At 38.8% G+C, this 20,581-nt stretch overlaps 1 protein-coding gene across 2 annotated transcripts in view; it reads right to left on the reverse strand.

Moving 5' to 3' along the window:
• The window catches only part of LOC128656393 (uncharacterized), a 173,071-nt gene that overhangs the window by 145,418 nt on the left and 7,072 nt on the right, over window positions 1-20,581 (reverse strand). Inside the window, exon 1 of one of the 2 annotated variants that reach the window (XM_053710271.1) lies at window positions 2,539-2,666. The exons of the other annotated variant lie outside the window; for it this stretch is intronic. The gene's annotated coding sequence lies outside the window, so the exon portion shown is untranslated. Of the gene's footprint in view, window positions 1-2,538; window positions 2,667-20,581 lie in introns of those variants that run through there. 2 annotated transcript variants of the gene reach the window in all.

Raw genomic sequence — 20,581 nt, forward strand, 5'->3', positions numbered from 1 at the left:
CAAAATAAAAAAATGCCCTACCCTATTCTAAATTAAAAAAGTTCAAAGCTCTTTTACCTTACCAGCGCTTAAAAGGGCCTTTTGTGGGGCATGCCCCAAAGAAAACTGCTCTTTTGCCTGTAAAAGAAAAATACAACCCCCCCCCCCAACATTAAAACCCACCACCCACATACCCCTAATCTAACCCAAACCCCCCTTAAAAAAACCTAACACTACCCCCCTGAAGATCATCCTACCTTGAGTCGTCTTCACTCAGCCGAGCCACCGATGGAACTGAAGAGGAGATCCGGAGCGGCAGAAGTGATCCTCCAAGCGGCGCTGAAGAAGTCTTCCATCCGATGAAGTGATCCTCCAAGCGGCGCTGAAGAAGTCTTCCATCCGGGCGATGTCATCTTCCAAGCGGGGTCTTCAATCTTCTTTCTTCCGGATCCATGTTCATCCCGCCGACGCGGAACATCCATCTTCACCGACGACTTCCCGACGACGGTTCCTTTAAGGGACGTCATCCAAGATGGCGTCCCTCGAATTCCGATTGGCTGATAGGATTCTATCAGCCAATCGGAATTAAGGTAGGAAAATCTATTGGCCTGTTCCGATCAGCCAATAGAATGCAAGCTCAATCTGATTGGCTGATTGGATCAGCCAATCGGATTGAACTTGAATCTGATTGGGTGAGTCCATCAGCCAATCAGAATTTTCCTACCTTAATTCCGATTGGCTGATAGAATCCTATCAGCCAATCGGAATTCGAGGGACGCCATCTTGGATGACATCATTTAAAGGAACCGTCATTCGGCGAGTAGGCGTCGGTAGAAGAGGATGTATCCGCGTCGGCTGGAAGAAGATGGCTCCGGAAGATAGAAGATTGAAGATGCCGCTTGATAGAAGACTTCATCCCGATGATGGACTTCTTCAGCGCCCGCTTGGATCAAGACTTCAGCCCGATGATGGACTTCTTCAGCCGCCGCTTGGATCAAGACTTCAGCCGGAGGATGGACGTCACTCTTCAGCCCCCGCTTGGGCTTGGATCAAAACTTCGGACCCTCTTCTGGACCGATCGGTGAACCCGGTGAGGTGAAGACAAGGTAGGGAGATCTTCAGGGGCTTAGTGTTAGGTTTATTTAAGGGGGGTTTGGGTTAGATTAGGGGTATGTGGGTGGTGGGTTGTAATGTTGGGGGGGGGGTATTGTATGTTTTTTTTTTTACAGGCAAAAGAGCTGAATTCTTTGGGGCATGCCCCGCAAAGGGCCCTTTTAAGGGCTGGTAAGGTAAAAGAGCTTTTCTATTTTAATTTTAGAATAGGGTAGGGCATTTTTTTATTTTGGGGGGCTTTGTTATTTTATTAGGGGGCTTAGAGTAGGTGTAATTAGTTTAAAATTGTTGTAATATTTTTCAAATGTTTGTGAGGTCCGGTCGGCATATGTTTAATACTTGAAGTTAGGTGTCGGCGATGTTAGGGAGGGCAGATTAGGGGTTAATACTATTTATTATAGGGTTATTGAAGCGGGAGTGAGGCGGATTAGGGGTTAATACATTTATTATAGTAGCGGTGAGGTCCGGTCGGCAGATTAGGGGTTAATAATTGTAGGTAGGTGTCGGCGACATTGGGGGTGGCAGATTAGGGGTTAATAAATATAATATAGGGGTCGGCGGTGTTAAAAAAATTTAATAGAGTGGCGGCGATGTGGGGGACCTCGGTTTAGGGGTACATAGGTAGTTTATGGGTGTTATTGTACTTTAGAGCACAGTAGTTAAGAGCTTTATGAACCGGCGTTAGCCCAGAAAGCTCTTAACTCCTGACTTTTTTCTGCGGCTGGAGTTTTGTCGTTAGATTTCTAACGCTCACTTCAGCCACGACTCTAAATACCGGCGTTAGAAAGATCCTATTGAAAAGATAGGATACGCAATTGGCGTAGGGGGATCTGCGGTATGGAAAAGTCGCGGCTGGAAAGTGAGCGTTAGACCCTTACCTACACAACTCTAAATACCAGCGGTAGCCCAAAACCAGCGTTAGGAGCCTCTAACGCTGGTTTTGACGGCTAACGCCAAACTCTAAATCTAGGCGTTTGTTTTTCAGTTTAAACTCAACAAAGAATTCATGTCCAACCACAAAAATGTTTCACTGGAGAGATCTCTACATTCTTAGTGAAATTAAGCATTGAGCTAAAGTTACTAAATAAGTGCTTTAAACCCACTAGCTCTGTGAATTACAAAAATATAAGCAATTAACCAAGTAAAACTTATAACTGAAATAAAAAAAGCTCAACATAGTAGATAACGATCTAAAAACCTGGAGTGAACATTAATGCACCAGAGTAATACATAAAGCATGAAAGGGGTTAAAACAACAGACAATAACCAAATCAATATGTTCTTTATATCCATTGTAGATTATCAAGCACCAACAAATGTTCAGTTGATCTCTGCTATTCTTACTGCAAATAAAAATATCTACAATTGCTTTAATGTAATCCTTCATATTGCACCTCTATCTTTATACTTTATCATTATATAGTATAGTGTTGGGCTTGGGCATACCTGTCTTCTGCTCTGTCCTTGGAGAGAAGAACTGCTTTTATGATGACTTGGGAGCCACAATGGTTTGTGCCCTGAGAGATCTCTGGCTTGTTCACAGCTGAGCGTGTCATGTTACTGGTGTGACTAACATTATAGAAATGTGTTTAGTATTCATATGGAAAAACAGCTTTAAAGGCAAGATATTTTTAGAAACATTTTTTTTTTATGTTTATAGTTAGGGAAGTCACTGACACATCCTTACTCATGTATAGTGTAAGAAGGCTGCAGTTAAATTAATATAATATCTGACTGTTAATATGTTTATTTATTAAACTGTTATGATTCAGATAGGGTATGTATTTTTAAACAACTTTCCAATTTACTTTTATCATCAAAATTGCTTAGTTCTCTTGGTATTCTTTACAGAAAGCTAAACCTAGTTAGGCTCATAAGCTAATTTCTAAGCCCTTGAAGGACAACTCTTTTATCAGTGCATTTTGACAGTTTTTCACAGCTTGACAGCACTAGTTCATGTGGGCAATATAGATAGCATTGTGCTCACTCCTGCGGATTCACCTAGGAGTCAGCACTGATTGGCTAAAATGCATGTCATAAGAACTAAAACAAGGGGGCAGTCTGCAGAGGCTTAGATACAAGGTAATCACAGAAGACTAATTTGCTTTGTTCTCTTGGTATATTTTGTTAAAACACATACATAAATAGACTCAGGAGCAGTAGTGCACAGCTGGGAGCTACCTACTGATTGGTGGCTGCAAATAGATATATGCCTCTTGTCATTGGCTCACCAGATTTGTTCAGCTAGCTCCCAGCAGCGAATTGCTGCTCCTTCAACAAAGGATACCAAGAGAATTAAGCAAATTTGATAAAAGTAAGTTGGAACATTTTTTTTAAATCGAATCAAGAAAAAAAAAGTTGTGGGTTTCATGTCCATTTAAAATAAGTGGATTAAGATAAATTCACTTTCTCTAGAACTGCATTATTTTAACTGCATATAAAAAAATAAAAATAATCTCCAGCCACAAATGTGTTTAAATATAGTAGAATTGCTACAAACACATCCATAATAAAAGACAATACTTACATTCATTTTCAAGAGAGCAGTAGATTTTTTGCTGCCAAATTTACTTCCATTTCCCTGTGTATCCAAAGCTGTTAAAAAGTCAAAGCACCAAATAGTGAGGCGCTCTTTAGAGTGAAATTCCGCCCACATCATGGATACACATTCTCGCACCTCACAAAATCTCCTTTAAAGGGAAATGAAGCCTATTTTTTTTTCTTTTGTGATTTAGATTGAGAATAAGATTTTAAACAACTTTCTAATTTACTTGTATTATAAATTTTTATCAGTGCATTTTGACAGTTTTTCACAGCTTGACAGCACTAGTTCATGTGTGCAATATAGATAACATTCTGCTCACTCCTGCGGATTCATCTAGGAGTCAGCACTGATTGGCTAAAATGCATGTCAAAAGAACTAAAACAAGGGGGCAGTCTGCAGAGGCTTAGATACAAGGTAATCACAAAAGTCTAATTTGCCTTATTCTCGTTGTATCTTTTGTTAGAAAGCAGGGATGTATGCTTAGGAGTCGGCCCATATATGGAGCACTATATGGCAGCAGTTTTGCAAGAATGCTATCCATTTGCAAGATCACTAAATGGAAGCACTATTTCCTGCCATGTAGTGCTCCAGATGCCTACCTAGGTATCTCTTCAACAAAAGCAAACAGTTCAGTCCAGCACCCAGGCAACTGCACGCCACACAGGGTAACCACTTGTACCCCCACAAACGTGTCCAAAGAATCCAAGAAAGTGGCAGCATAAACAGTACTTTATTTAGCACAACAAAACAGCAGGCAACGTTTTGGGAACAACTCCCTTAGTCATGCAATCTAACACATTAATTGATTTCATCCTTCAAGGGACATTCTAGCCAAAAACTTTCTTTCATTCTTTAGAAAGGGCATGCTATTTTAAACAGTTTTCTATTATACTTCTGTTATCTAATTTGCTACATTCTCATGATATACTTGGTTGAAAAGCATATCTAGATATGCTCAGTATCTGCTGATTGGTGGCTGTACATAGATGCCTCTTGTTATTGGCTCACCCATGTGCATCGCTATTTCTTCAACAAGGGATATCTAAAGAATGAAGCAAATTTGATAATAGAAGTAAATTGGAATGTTGTTTAAAATTGTATTCTCTATCTGAATCATGAAATAAATATTTTGGGTTTCATGTCCCTTTAAATTCCCTTATGCCACTAGAGGGCAGTAAAGGTGCATACAAATTATTTAACTGTTTCATATCCAAAGATATTAAGTATATTTAAATAAACAAATATAAACAAGTATAAAACTTATTGTAAAATTGTTTTTTATCCCATTAATTACATTAGTGTTAGTTAACCTTTGCTTTTGCAATGTTTTGTAATGTATACATTTTTCTGCATTAGGGTCATTATAGGAAAAAGTGTTATTTGTTTATTTAAGTACACTCTAAATAAATTTGTAAAAACACTGTTTTAATATCTTTGGATATGAAACAGTTAAATAATTTGTATGCACCTTTACTGCCTTCTAGTGGCATAAGGGTATTTAAAGGGACACTGTACCCAATTTTTTTCTTTTGTGATTCAGATAGAACATGACATTTTAAGCAACTTTCTAATTTACTCCTATTATCAAATTTTCTTTATTCTCTTGGTATCTCTATTTGAAATGCAAGAATGTAAGTTTAGATGCTGGCCCATTTTTGGTGAACAACCTGGGTTGTCCTTGCTGATTGGTGGATAAATGAATCCACCAATGAAAAAGTGCTGTCCAGAGTACTGAACCAAGCAAAAAGCTTAGATGCTTTCTTTTTTAAATAAAGATAGCAAGAGAACGAAGAAAAATTGATAATAGGATTAAATGAGAAAGTTGCTTAAAATTGCATGCTCTATCTGAATCACAAAAGAAAAAATTTGGGTTCAGTGTTCCTTTAAGGATGAAATCAATTAATGTGTTAGATTGCATGACTAAGGGAGTTGTTCCGGAAACGTTGTCTGCTGTTTTGTTGTGCTAAATAAATTACTGTTTATGCTGCCACTTTCTTGGATTCTTTAGTTATCTCTTCAACACAGAATATCATGGGAACGAAGCAAATTTGAAAATAGAAGTAAGCTGGAAACTTTTTTTAAAATGGTCTGTTCTGTCTGAATCACAATTGAAAATTTTTGGGTTTCATATCCCTTTAAGTGATCACTCAACAACATGTTTACATTACATCAAACTACTCTTTAGCCTGTGTCATTGTTGGTTAGAAATGGTCTTAGGTCAAATAATGAAATATATTTTATAGTTTTACGTGAAATGGACTGCAACATCTGCATTTCTCCCTACAGAATTAGAGAATATAGTAAAAATATAAACCCTATCTTGACTAAATTTAGTGGCTGATAGAGAAAATTTGTGACGGACTGTGAATTGGAAGCATATTTCCAATATACATGTATTAGCAAAAATACTAGTAGTAAAAGTTCTCACTGTTTTAGTGTTAACATTTTTGTCTGCACATGCATGTGTAGCATAGCTAGATATTTTCAGTGCACCAGCATTTTACATACTGCAGGTGCAGAGAGCGCAAGTGTGGGATGTATAATGTCCGCAATTAATAAACAGAATCCTTATAAGATGGTGCAAGCACATTAGGCTCTATAAGAAAGTGCTGTGTTTAAATGCTGGTGCACTGTGTATACTTAAATACACTTTTGAAACAGCTACAGCTTTTATTAGATTAATTTTTGCTAATACATGCATATGACAAAAATGCTTCTATGTAAAACTGAAATGCATTCATTTTTCTTTCATGATTTAGATAGAGCATGCAATTTTATGCAACTTTCTAATTTACTCCTATTATCAATTTTTCTTCGTTCTCTTGGTATCTTTATTTGAAAAAAGCATGAATGTAAGATTAGGAGCCGGCCCATTTTTGGTTCAGCACCTAGGTAGCGCTTGCTGATTGGTGGCTAATGAAAGTAACTGATCTAAATCTCAAGAAATCGCTTCACAAAAATGTAGCAACTAAAATGGAAACACTTCGTAACATATTAAGATCATACTATGGTTAGCCAAAAAGTGCAACAACATACTGTACTGCTTGTGAGTCATCAGAGTGTAGTGACCACTTCCAGATGCTCAAAAATAACTGGGGGTTTTTTAGATTCTTTTTTTTTTCAATTTCACAATCCATTAGAAAAATGTAGCTAATGATTTATCTACATACATTTCCGTAGACTTTAATGGTACTTTTCTGCTGAGAAACATTAGATTTGCTTTCAGGATTAGGATCAACTCTAATGTTGCTTAGCAACACTACCCCAAGTGCTGTGACCAACTTTAGCAGGTTAGACACAAAAGCTTAAAGGGGCAGTAAACTTACATGCTAATGTTATATAATTCTGCACATAGTGCAGAATTATATAACAGCTTACCGGCACATTTATACTTTCAATTATTTCAGAGAAATTGTATGTAATACCTTATTTTACCAGAACACCGCTTCTTGCTCTATTGAGCGGGTCTGGTTTTTACACACCGCATCGCGGCAACACCGTGTGCCCGGTCGCGCCATTAAAATGAATGTAGCTCGCTCCCGTTCTGGTCTAGTAGCGGGAGAGAGCTACATTCATTTTAATGGCGCGTCCGGGCGCACAGTGTTGCCGCGATGCACTGTGTAAAAATCAGATCCGCTCAGTAGAGCAAGGAGCAGTGTTCTGGTAAAATTAGGTTTTTACATACAATTTCTCTGAAATAATTGAAAGTATAAATGTGCCGGTACGCTAATGTCTTATAATTCTGCACTATGTGCAGAATTCTATAACATTAGCATGTAAGTTTCCTGCCCCTTTAAAAGTAAATTACTGTGTAGGTTTTTCTGTGCATGCTTAGCATTAAATCTTTGTCTACATACATATATATCACTTATTTGTCACATATGTTCATTTGTCAGGTCTATGTGTACATAAACACGCAGACATAGCATCAGGGCCGTTTCTAGGGGTGGGCAGATCGGGCAGTGGCCCGATGCGCATTAGGGAGCAGTGGGGAGCACTTTAAAAAAAAAAATAATGTTTTTTTGTTTGTTTTGTTAAAGTGGCAGTGCTTGCTTGATAAACTACTGGTGTAGCAAAGGTTAAAATATACAGATCACAAGCATATACATTATATATATATATATATATATATATATATATATTTGAAAGGAAGCTGTTATGTTAATTGGCTGCATTGGATGTCAATCATACTAATGGAGCAACAAGTTAACAAAAGGGGCGTGTTAAGACCGGATAACTACTTATAGCTAAAAATTTAAGTAAAAAGAAGAGGAATCACCCTGAGGAAAGCAATCTCCTATCTCACTGATCTGTGTCACTAAAGAGGTGATGTTTTATGCATATGACAAATTATTCATGGTCTTTACATAATGATATGTACATATTTTTTAGTTTTACTGAGCTAATTAAAAACATAATTTATGTAAGAACTTACCTGATAAATTCATTTCTTTCATATTAGCAAGAGTCCATGAGCTAGTGACGTATGGGATATACATTCCTACCAGGAGGGGCAAAGTTTCCCAAACCTCAAAATGCCTATAAATACACCCCTCACCACACCCACAAATCAGTTTAACGAATAGCCAAGAAGTGGGGTGATAAGAAAAAAGTGCGAAGCATAAATATAAGGAATTCTAATAATTGTGCTTTATACAAAAAAATCATAACCACCACAAAAAAGGGGTGGGCCTCATGGACTCTTGCTAATATGAAAGAAATGAATTTATCAGGTAAGTTCTTACATAAATTATGTTTTCTTTCATGTAATTAGCAAGAGTCCATGAGCTAGTGACGTATGGGATAATGACTACCCAAGATGTGGATCTTCCACGCAAGAGTCACTAGAGAGGGAGGGATAAAATAAAGACAGCCAATTCCGCTGAAAAAAATCCACACCCAAAAATAAAGTTTAAATCTTATAAAGAAAAAAACTGAAAATATAAGCAGAAGATTCAAACTGAAACAGCTGCCTGAAGTACTTTTCTACCAAAAACAGCTTCAGAAGAAGAAAACACATCAAAATGGTAGAATTTAGTAAAAGTATGCAAAGAAGACCAAGTTGCTGCTTTGCAAATCTGATCAACCGAAGCTTCATTCCTAAACGCCCAGGAAGTAGAAACTGACCTAGTAGAATGAGCTGTAATCCTTTGAGGCGGAGTTTTACCCGACTTGACATAAGCATGATGAATTAAAGATTTCAACCAAGATGCCAAAGAAATGGCAGAGGCCTTCTGACCTTTCCTAGAACCGGAAAAGATAACAAATAGACTAGAAGTCTTTCTGAAATTCTTAGTAGCTTCAACATAATATTTCAAAGCTCTAACTACATCCAAAGAATACAATGATTTCTCCTTAGAATTCTTAGGATTAGGACATAATGAAGGAACCACAATTTCTCTACTAATGTTGTTAGAATTCACAACCTTAGGTAAAAATTTAAAAGAAGTTCGCAACACCGCCTTATCCTGGTGAAAAATCAGAAAAGGAGACTCACAAGAAAGAGCAGATAATTCAGAAACTCTTCTGGCAGAAGAGATGGCCAAAAGGAACAAAACTTTCCAAGAAAGTAATTTAACGTCCAATGAATGCATAGGTTCAAACGGAGGAGCTTGAAGAGCCCCCAGAACCAAATTCAAACTCCAAGGAGGAGAAATTGACTTAATGACAGGTTTTATACGAACCAAAGCTTGTACAAAACAATGAATGTCAGGAAGATTAGCAATCTTTCTGTGAAAAAGAACAGAAAGAGCAGAGATTTGTCCTTTCAAGGAACATGCAGACAAACCTTTATCCAAACCATCCTGAAGAAACTGTAAAATTCTCAGAATTCTAAAAGAATGCTAGGAAAAATGATGAGAAAGACACCAAGAAATATAAGTCTTCCAGACTCTATAATATATCTCCCTAGATACGGATTTACGAGCCTGTAACATAGTATTAATCACAGAGTCAGAGAAACCTCTTTGACTAAGAATCAAGCGTTCAATCTCCACACCTTTAAATTTAAGGATTTGAGATCCTGATGTAAAAAAGGACCTTGCGACAGAAGGTCTGGTCTTAACGGAAGAGTCCACGGCTGGCAAGAGGCCATCCGGACAAGATCCGCATACCAAAACCTGTGAGGCCATGCTGGAGCTACCAGCAGAACAAACGAGCATTCCTTCAGAATCTTGGAGATTACTCTTGGAAGAAGAACTAGAGGCGGAAAGATATAGGCAGGATGATACTTCCAAGGAAGTGACAATGCATCCACTGCTTCCGCTTGAGGGATCCCTGGATCTGGACAGATACCTGGGAAGTTTCTTGTTTAGATGAGAGGCCATCAGATCCTTATTTCCTGGAAGTCCCCACATTTGAACAATCTGAAGAAATACCTCTGCGTGAAGAGACCATTCGCCCGGATGTAACGTTTGGCGACTGAGATAATCCGCTTCCCAATTGTCTATACCTGGGATATGAACCGGCAGAAACTAGACAGGAGCTGGATTCGCCCATACCAGAATTCGAGATACTTCTTTCATAGCCGCGGACTGTGAGTCCCTCCTTGATGATTGATGTATGCCACAGTGTGAACATTGTCTGTCTGAAAACAAATGAACGATTCTCACCTTTAGAAGAGGCCATGACTGAAGGGCTCTGGAAAATTGCACAGAGTTCCAAAATATTGATCGGTAATCTCACCCTCCTGAGATTCCCAAACCCCTTGTGCTGTCAGAGACCCCCCACACAGCTCCCCAACCTGTAAGACTTGCATCTGTTGAAATTACAGTCCAGGTCGGAAGAACAAAAGAAGCCCCCTGAACTAAACGATGGTGATCTGTCCACCACGTCAGAGAGTCAAACAATCGGTTTTAAAGATATTAATTGAGATATCTTTGTGTAATCCCTGCACCACTGGTTCAGCATACAGAGCTGAAGAGGTCGCATGTGAAAACGAGCAAAGGGGATCGCGTCGATGCAGCAGTCATAAGACCTAGAATTTCCATGCATAAGGCTACAGAAGGGAATGATTGTGACTGAAGGTTTCGACAAGCTGATATCAATTTTAGACGTCTCTTGTCTGTCAAAGACAGAGTCATGGACACTGAATCTATCTGGAAACCTAAAAAGGTTACCCTTGTCTGAGGAATCAATTAACCTTTTTGGTAAATTGATCCTTCCAACCATGATCTTGAAGAAACAACACACAAGTCTGATTCGTATGAGATTCTGCTAAATGTGAAGACTGAGCAAGTACAACGATATCGTCCCAAATAAGGAAATACCACAATACCCTGTTCTCTGATTACAGACCAGAAGGGCACCGAGAACCTTTGTAAAAATTCTTGGAGCTGTTTTGCTAAGCCAAACGGGTAGAGCCACAAACTGGGTAATGCTTGTCTAGGAAAGAGAATCTCAGAAACTGATAGTGATCTGGATGAATCGGAATATGCAGATATGCATCCTGTAAATCTATTGTAGACATATATGCCCCTTGCTGAACAAAAGGCAGGATAGTCCTTACAGTTACCATTTTGAATGTTGGTATCCTTTCATAACGATTCAATATTTTTAGATTCAGAACTGGTCTGAAGGAATTCTCCTTCTTTGGTACAATGAAGAGATTTGAATAAAACCCCAGCCCCTGTTCCAGAACTGGAACTGGCATAATTACTCCAGCCAACTCTAGATCTGAAACACCAATTCAGAAATGCTTGAGCCTTCGCTGGGTTTACTGGGACACGGCGAAAGAAAAAATCTCTTTGCAGGATGGCCTTATCTTGAAGCCAATTCTGTACCCCTTCTGAAACAATGTTCTGGAATCCAAAGATTGTGAACGGAATGATCCAAATTTCTTTGAAAAAACGTAATCTGCCCCCTACCAGCTGAGCTGGAATGAGGGCCGCACCTTCATGTGGGACTTGAGGAGCTGACTTTGGTTTTCTAAAAAGGCTTGGATTTATTCCAGACTGGACGATGGTTTCCAAACTGACCACCGCTCCCTGTGGGTGAAGGATCAGGCTTTTGCTCCTTATTGTGACGAAAGGAACGAAAACGATTTTTAGACCCTAAATTTACCTTTAGATTTTTTAATCCTGTGGTAAAAAGTTCCCTTTCCCCTCAGTTAACAGTTGAGATAATTAGAATCCAACTGAGAACCAAATAATTTATTACCCTGGAAAGAAAGGGAAAGCAAAGTTGACTTAGAAGACCTATCAGCATTCCAAGTTTTAAGCCATAAAGCTCTTCTAGCTAAAATAGCTAGAGACATATACCTGACATCAACTCTAATGATATCAAAGATGGCATCACAAATAAAATTATAGCATGTTTGAAGAAGATTAATAATGCTATGAGAATTATGATCTGTTACTTGTTTCGCCTAAAGCTTCTAACCAGAAAGTTGAAGCTGCAGCAACATCCGCTAAAGACATAGCCAAGGGTCTAAGAAGATTACCTGAACACAAGTAAGCTTTTCCTTAGAAAGGATCAATTTTCCTATCTAAAGGATCCTTTAAAGGAAGTACCATCTGCCGTAGGAATCAGAGTACGCTAGCAAGAGTAGAGACAGCCCCATCCAACCTTAGGGATTTTGTCCCAAAACTCTAATCTGTCAGATGGCACAGGCTATAATTGCTTAAAACGTTTAGAAGGAGTAAATGAATTACCCCAAATTATTTCCATTCCCTGGAAATTACTTCAGGAAATAGCATCAGGGACAGGAAAAAACTTCTGGAATAACTACAGGAGATTTAAAAACCTTATCTAAACGTTTAGATTTAGCATCAAGAGGACTAGAATCCTCTATTTCTAATGCAATTAGGACTTCTTTAAGTAAAGAACGAATAAAATTCCATTTTAAATAAATATGAAGATTTATCAGCATCAACCTCTGAGACAGAATCCTCTGAAACCAGAAGAACCAATATCAGAATCAGAATGATGATGTTCACTTTAAAAATTCATCTGAAAATGAGAAGTTTTAAAAAGGACTTTGTACGTTTACTAGAAGGAGAATAACAGACATAGCCTTCTTAATGGATTTAGAAACAAAAATCTCTTATGTTATCAGGAACACTCATGAGCATTAGATGTTGACGGAACAGCAACCAGGTTATGTAACAGTACTAAAGGGAAATATTATCTGCATTAACAAGTTTGTCATGACAATCAGTACAAACAACAGCTGGAGGAACAGATACCATAAGTTTACAGCAGATACACTTAGCTTTGGTAGATCCAGCACCAGGCAGCGATTTTCCAGAAGTATCTTCTGACTCAGTGTTAACCGTGGGACATCTTGCAATATGTATATAGAAAAAAACAAATATAAAGCAAAATTGATCAAATTCCTTAAATGACAGTTTCAGGAATGGGGAAAAAAATGTCAGTGAACAAGCTTCTAGCAACCAGAAAGCAATAAATAATAAGACTTAAATAATGTGGAGACAATAGTGACGCCCATATTTTTATTAGCGCCAAAAAAGACACCCACATTATTTGGCGCCTAAATGCTTTTGGCACCAAAAAATGACGCCACATCCGGAACGCCGACACTTTTGGCGCAAAAAAAACGTCAAAAAATGACGCAACTTCCGGCGACACGTATGACGCCGGAAACAAAAAAGAAAAAAAAAATTTTTGCGCCAAAAAAGTCCGCGCCAGAATGACGCAAATAAAATGAAGCATTTTCAGCCCCCGCGAGCCTAACAGCCCACAGGGAAAAAAGTCAAATTTTAAGGTAAGAAAAAAATTGATTCATATGCATTATCCCAAATATGAAACTGACTGTCTGAAATAAGGAACGTTAAACATCCTGAGTCAAGGCAAATAAATGTTTGAATACATATATTTAGAACTTTATAAAAAAGTGCCCAACCATAGCTTAGAGTGTCACAGAAAATAAGACTTACTTACCCCAGGACACTCATCTACAAGTTGTAGAAAGCCAAACCAGTACTGAAACGAAAATCAGTAGAGGTAATGGTATATATAACAGTATATCGTCGATCTGAAAAGGGAGGTAAGAGATGAATCTCTACGACCGATAACAGAGAACCTATGAAATAGACCCCGTAGAAGGAGATCATTGTATTCAAATAGGCAATACTCTCCTCACATCCCTCTGACATTCACTGCACGCTGAGAGGAAAACCGGGCTCCAACCTGCTGCAGAGCGCATATCAACGTAGAATCTAGCACAAACTTACTTCACCACCTCCATAGGAGGCAAAGTTTGTAAAACTGATTTGTGGGTGTGGTGAGGGGTGTATTTATAGGCATTTTGAGGTTTGGGAAACTTTGCCCCTCCTGGTAGGAATGTATATCCCATACGTCACTAGCTCATGGACTCTTGCTAATTACATGAAAGAAAAGGTGCTTTATAAAAATTGGGTTTCCACATACTAAGGGACAGGTTTTCTGTTAAAGGGACACTGAACCCAAATTTTTTCTTTTGTGATTCAGATAGATCATGAAATTTTAAGCAACTTTCTAATTTACTCCTATTATCATATATTCTTTATTCTCTTGGTATCTTTATTTGAAATGCAAGAATGTAAGTTTAGATGCCGGCCCATTTTTGGTGAACAACCTAGGTTGTCCTTGCTGATTGCTGAATAAATTCATCCACCAATCAAAAACTGCTGTCCAGAATACTGAACCAAGAAAAAGCTTAGATGCCTTCTTTTTCATATAAAGATAGCAAGAGAATGAAGAAAAATTGATAATAGGAGTAAATTAGAAAGTTGCTTAAAATTGCATGCTTTATCTGAATCACAAAATACATTTTTGGGGTTCAGTGTCCCTTTAAGGACTGTTGAATAAAAATAAAAATCTTTTTGACTTAATGTCTTTTTTTTTTTTGTATTTATTTACTTAGGCCTAGATTTGGAGTTTGGCGGTAGCCGTGAAAACCAGCGTTAGAGGCTCCTAACGCTGGTTTTAGGCTACCGCCGGTATTTGGAGTCATTCAAAAAAGGGTCTAACGCTCACTTTTCAGCCGCGACTTTTACATACCGCAGATCCCCTTACGTCAATTGTGTATCCTATCTTTTCAATGGGATCTTTCTAACTCCGGTATTTAGAGTCGTGTCTGAAGTGAGCGTTAGAAATCTAACGACAAAACTCCAGCCGCAGAAAAAAGTCAGTAGTTAAGAGCTTTCTGGGCTAACGCCGGTTCATAAAGCTCTTAACTACTGTGCCCTAAAGTACACTAACACCCATAAACTACCTATGTACCCCTAAACCGAGGCCCCCCCACATCGCCGACACTCGATTAAAATTTTTTAACCCCTAATCTGCCGACCGCCACCTACGTTATACTTATGTACCCCTAATCTGCTGCCCCTAACACCGCCGACCCCTATATTATATTTATTAACCCCTAACCTGCCCCCCACAACGTCGCAGCCAGCTACCTACAATAATTAACCCCTAATCTGCCGACCGCAAAGAGCCGCCACCTACATTATAGCTATGTACCCCTAATCTGCTGCCCCTAACACCGCCGACCCCTATATTATATTTTATTAACCCCTAATCTGCCCCCCTCAACGTCGCCTCCACCTGCCTACACTTATTAACCCCTAATCTGCCGAGCGGACCGCACCGCTACTATAATAAAGTTATTAACCCATAATCCGCCTCACTAACCCTATAATAAATAGTATTAACCCCTAATCTGCCCTCCCTAACATCGCCGACACCTAACTTCAATTATTAACCCCTAATCTGCCGACTGGAGCTCACCGCTATTCTAATAAATGTATTAACCCCCTAAAGCTAAGTCTAACCCTAACACTAACACCCCCCTAAGTTAAATATAATTTAAATCTAACGAAATTAATTAACTCTTATTAAATAAATTATTCCTATTTAAAGCTAAATACTTACCTGTAAAATAAACCCTAATATAGCTACAATATAACGAATAATTACATTGTAGCTATGTTAGGATTAATATTTATTTTACAGGCAACTTTGTAATTATTTTAACCAGGTACAATAGCTATTAAATAGTTAAGAACTATTTAATAGCTACCTAGTTAAAATAATAACAAAATTACCTGTAAAATAAATCCTAACCTAAGTTACAATTAAACCTAACACTACACTATCATTAAATTAATTAAATAAAATACCTACAATTATCTACAATTAACCTAACACTACACTATCAATAAATTAATTAAATACAATTCCTACAAAATAAATACAATGAAATAAACTAACTAAAGTACAAAAAATAAAAAAGAACTAAGTTACAAAAAATAAAAAAATATTTACAAACATTAGAAATATATTACAACAATTTTAAACTAATTACACCTACTCTAAGCCCCCTAATAAAATAACAAAGCCCCCCAAAATAAAAAAATGCCCTACCCTATTCTAAATTACTAAAGTTCAAAGCTCTTTTACCTTACCAGCCCTGAACAGGGCCCTTTGCGGGGCATGCCCCAAGAAGTTCAGCTCTTTTGCCTGTAAAAAAAAACATACAATACCCCCCCCCAACATTACAACCCACCACCCACATACCCCTAATCTAACCCAAACCCCCCTTAAATAAACCTAACACTAAACCCCTGAAGATCTCCCTACCTTGAGTCGTCTTCACCCAGCAGAGCCAAATTCTTCATCCAAGCGGAGCAAGAAGAGGTCCTCCATCCGGTAGAAGTCTTCATCCAAGCGGTGCAGAAGAGGTCTTCCATCCGATTGAAGTCTTCATCCAAGCGGCATCTTCTATCGTCATCCATCCGGAGCGGAGCGGCAGCATCTGATTGGCTGATTCTACCTTAATTCCGATTGGCTGATAGAATCCTATCAGCCAAACGGAATTCGAGGGACGCCATCTTGGATGACATCATTTAAAGGAACCGTCATTCGTCATTCAGTCCATCGGCCAGGATTGATGTTCCGCGTCGGAGGTCTTCAGGATGCTGCCGCTCCGCTCCGGATGGATGACGATAGAAGATGCCGCTTGGATGAAGACTTCAATTGGATGGAAGACCTCTTCTGCACCGCTTGGATGAAGACTTCTACCGGATGGAGGACCTCTTCTTGCTCCGCTTGGATGAAGAATTTGGCTCGGCTGGGTGAAGACCGACTCAAGTAGGGGAGATCTTCAGGGTTTAGTGTTAGGTTTATTTTAAGGGGGGTTTGGGTTAGATTAGGGCTATTGGGTGGTGGGTTGTAATGTTGGGGGGGGGGTATTGTATGTTTTTTTTTTACAGGTCAAAAGAGCTGAACTTCTTGGGGCATGCCCCCCGCAAAGGGCCCTGTTCAGGGCTGGTAAGGTAAAAGAGCTTTGAACTTTAGTAATTTAGAATAGGGTAGGAATTTTTTTATTTTGGGGGGCTTTGTTATTTTATTAGGGGGCTTAGAGTAGGTGTAATTAGTTTAAAATTGTTGTAATATATTTCTAATGTTTGTAAATATTTTTTTATTTTTTGTATTTAGTTTATTTCATTGTATTTATTTGTAGGAATTGTATTTAATTAATTTATTGATAGTGTAGTGTTAGGTTTAATTGTAGATAATTGTAGGTATTTTATTTTAATTTAATTTAATGTAGTGTAGTGTTAGGTTTAATTGTAACTTAGGTTAGGATTTATTTTACAGGTAATTTTGTTATTATTTTAACTAGGTAGCTATTAAATAGTTCTTAACTATTTAATAGCTATTGTACCTGGTTAAAATAATTACAAAGTTGCCTGTAAAATAAATATTAATCCTAACATAGCTACAATGTAATTATTCGTTATATTGTAGCTATATTAGGGTTTATTTTACAGGTAAGTATTTAGCTTTAAATAGAATAATTTATTTAATAGAGTTAATTAATTTCGTTAGATTTAAATTATATTTAATTTAGGGGGGTGTTAGTGTTAGGGTTAGACTTAGCTTTAGGGGTTAATACTTTATTAGAATAGCGGTGGAGCTCCAGTCGGCAGATTAGGGGTTAATGTTTGAAGTTAGGTGTCGGCGATGTTAGGGAGGGCAGATTAGGGGTTAATACTATTTATTAGTAGGGTTAGTGAGGCGGATTAGGGGTTAATAACTTTATTATAATAGCGGTGCGGTCCGGTCGGCAGATTAGGGGTTTAATAAGTGTAGGCAGGTTGAGGCGACGTGTGTGGGGGGCAGATTAGGGTTAATAAATATAACATAGGGGTCGGCGGTGTTAGGGCAGCAGATTAGGGGTACCATAGGGATAATGTAAGTAGCGGCGGTTTACCGGAGCGGCAGATTAGGGGTTAAAAATAATATGCAGGGGTCAGCGATAGCGGGGGCGGCAGATTAGAGGTTAATAAGTGTAAGGTTAGGGGTGTTTAGACTCGGGGTACATGTTAGGGTGTTAGGTGCAGACGTAGGAAGTGTTTCCCCATAGAAAACAATGGGGCTGCGTTAGGAGCTGAACGCGGTTTTTTTGCAAGGTGTTAGGTTTTTTTCAGCTCAAAACAGCCCCATTGTTTCCTATGGGGGAATCGTGCACGAGCACGGTTTTTGAGGCTGGCCGCGTCCGTAAGCAACTCTGGTATCGAGAGTTGGAGTGGCGGTTAAATATGCCTACTACGCCTCCCTTTTTGGAGCCTAACGCAGCCATTCTGTGGACTCTCAATACCAGAGTTATTTTAAAGGTGCGGCCAGAAAAAAGCCAGCGTTAGCTACGCGGGTCGTTACCGACAAAACTCTAAATCTAGCCGTTATTGTTTACAAATGCTTAATAGTGATGGGTGTTTTTATGTGTCATTAACTCCATAATGACAATGGCAAGTTTTCACAAACTCACATGTGAGTGCTTGTGTCTGCTATTACTGTTTTGAGTGTGTGTTTGCCTATCTATCCCCTGCCTGTGTGTGTGTCTGCTTTTATCTGCCTAAGTGTGTGAATGCCAATCTATCCCTGCCCTGCGTGTGTATGCCTATCTATCTCTGCCTGTGTGTGATGTCTCTGTCTATTACTGCCTGTGTGTGCATGTCTCTGTCTATTACTGCCTGTGTGTGTACGTCTCTGTCTATTACTGCCTTAGTGTGTGTGTGTTTATGCCTATCTATCCCTGTCTGTGTGTGCATGTCTCTGTCTATTACTGCCTGTGTGTGCATGTCTCTGTCTATTACTGTCTGTGTGTGAATGTCTTTGTTTATTATTGTCTGTGTGTGAATGTCTCTGTCTATTACTGTCTGTGTGTGAATGTCTTTGTTTATTACTGTCTGTGTGTGCATGTCTCTGTCTGTTACTGCCTGTGTGTGCATGTCTCTGTCTATTACTGCCTGTATGTGAATGTCTCTGTCTCTGACTTTCTGTGAGTGCATGTCTCTATCTATTACTGTCTGTGTGTGCACGTCTCTGTCCTTTACTGTCTGTGTGTGCACGTCTCTGTCCTTTACTTTCTGTGTGTGCACGTCTCTGTCTATTACTGTCTGTGAGTGCATGTCTCTGTCTATTACTGTCTGTGAGGTGCGTCTCTGTCTATTACTGTCTCTGAGCGTTTGTCGCTGTCTATTACTGTCTGTGTGTGCATATCTCTGTCCGTTACTGCCTGTGAGTGCATGTCTCTGTCTATTACTGTCTATGAGTGCATGTCTCAGTCTAATATTGTCTGTGAGTGCATATCTCTGTCTATGTGTGCATGTCTCTGTCTATTACTGCCTGTGTGTATAGTATATTTGAAAAATAAACAGCTATTACAGTTCTTTATCAAATTATTTATGTGCAAAAATCTCATAGACTTTAATAGTGAATTTTGTAAAAAAAAAATTGTTATAACTTTTCTAAATAATTATAATAGACCCCTAAATATGTTATAAATACACCCAGGGACATATTGCAATCCTTTAGAAAATCTTACCTGATGACTTTTCTGCAAAGTTCAACTTTAAAGTCTATTGGAAGTTTTGTAGATACATTTTGGGTAAGAATTTAAATGGATCGATATGCATTAAACAAATAAATATGCATAGCTATAAGAAAAGTATAAATATAATAGTAATTAGTAAAATATAAAAATATATTTTTAGATAATATCAATATATTTGGAAAAAACATTGTAGTAGAAAAAGGACATATTTAAAGGGATAGGAAAGTCAAAATTAAACGTTCATAATTCAGGATACACCAAATTGTTTTAAGACAATGCTATTATTCTTGTTCTCTTGGTATCCATTGTTGAAAAGCATATGTACATATCCTTAGCAGCAGCAATGCACTACTAGGAGCTAACTGGTGGTTGGCCGCAACACACATTTGTCCCTTGTCATTTGCTCACCAGATGTGTTCAGCTAGATCCCAGTAGTGCACTGCAGCTTGGAGCTGGCCTCTAAATTACAGAGTGACATGCAAGGTCTAGGAGGGGGACTTTAGAATCTGTGAGGGGGACACATTTTGGAATTTTGCCCTGGGAGCCAGATTCTCTAGAAACTGCCCTGCATAGCATACCTACACCCCACACAGCTGCACTCACATCCTATAATATAAAAGGCTAAGTGTGTTTGTCTGAAGCTGTCATGCGCAGTAGAGACTGCGCCAGGACAAACACACCTGGCTTTCAGCAGACTAACCTCCTGGAATCTTCTGGGGTCGACAGGGCGGGGGGGGGAGTGACGTGGGCGGGGCCGGGCGGCCTTGAAAGAAAGAGTTCAAAAGAGGGGGGATAGAGAGAGAGCAAAAGAGGGGAGATAGAGAGAGCAAAAGAGGGGGATAGGGAGAGCAAAAGAGAGGGAGAGAGACAGCAAAAGAGAGGGGGAGGGGGAGCAAAAGAGGGGAGATATAGAGAGCAAAATAGAGGGAGAGAGACAGCAAAAGAGAGGGGGAAGAGAGAACAAAAGAGAGGAGAAAGAGCGCAAAAGAGAGGGGGGAGAGAGAGCAAAAGAGAAGGGAGAGAGAGAGCAAAATAGAAGGGGGAGAGTGTAATATAGAGGGGAGAGAGAGCGCAAAAAGAGGGGGGCAAGAGAGAGAGCA

The sequence above is a fragment of the Bombina bombina genome, chromosome 4, assembly GCF_027579735.1.
Source record: "Bombina bombina isolate aBomBom1 chromosome 4, aBomBom1.pri, whole genome shotgun sequence".
Classification (NCBI taxonomy): domain Eukaryota; kingdom Metazoa; phylum Chordata; class Amphibia; order Anura; family Bombinatoridae; genus Bombina; species Bombina bombina.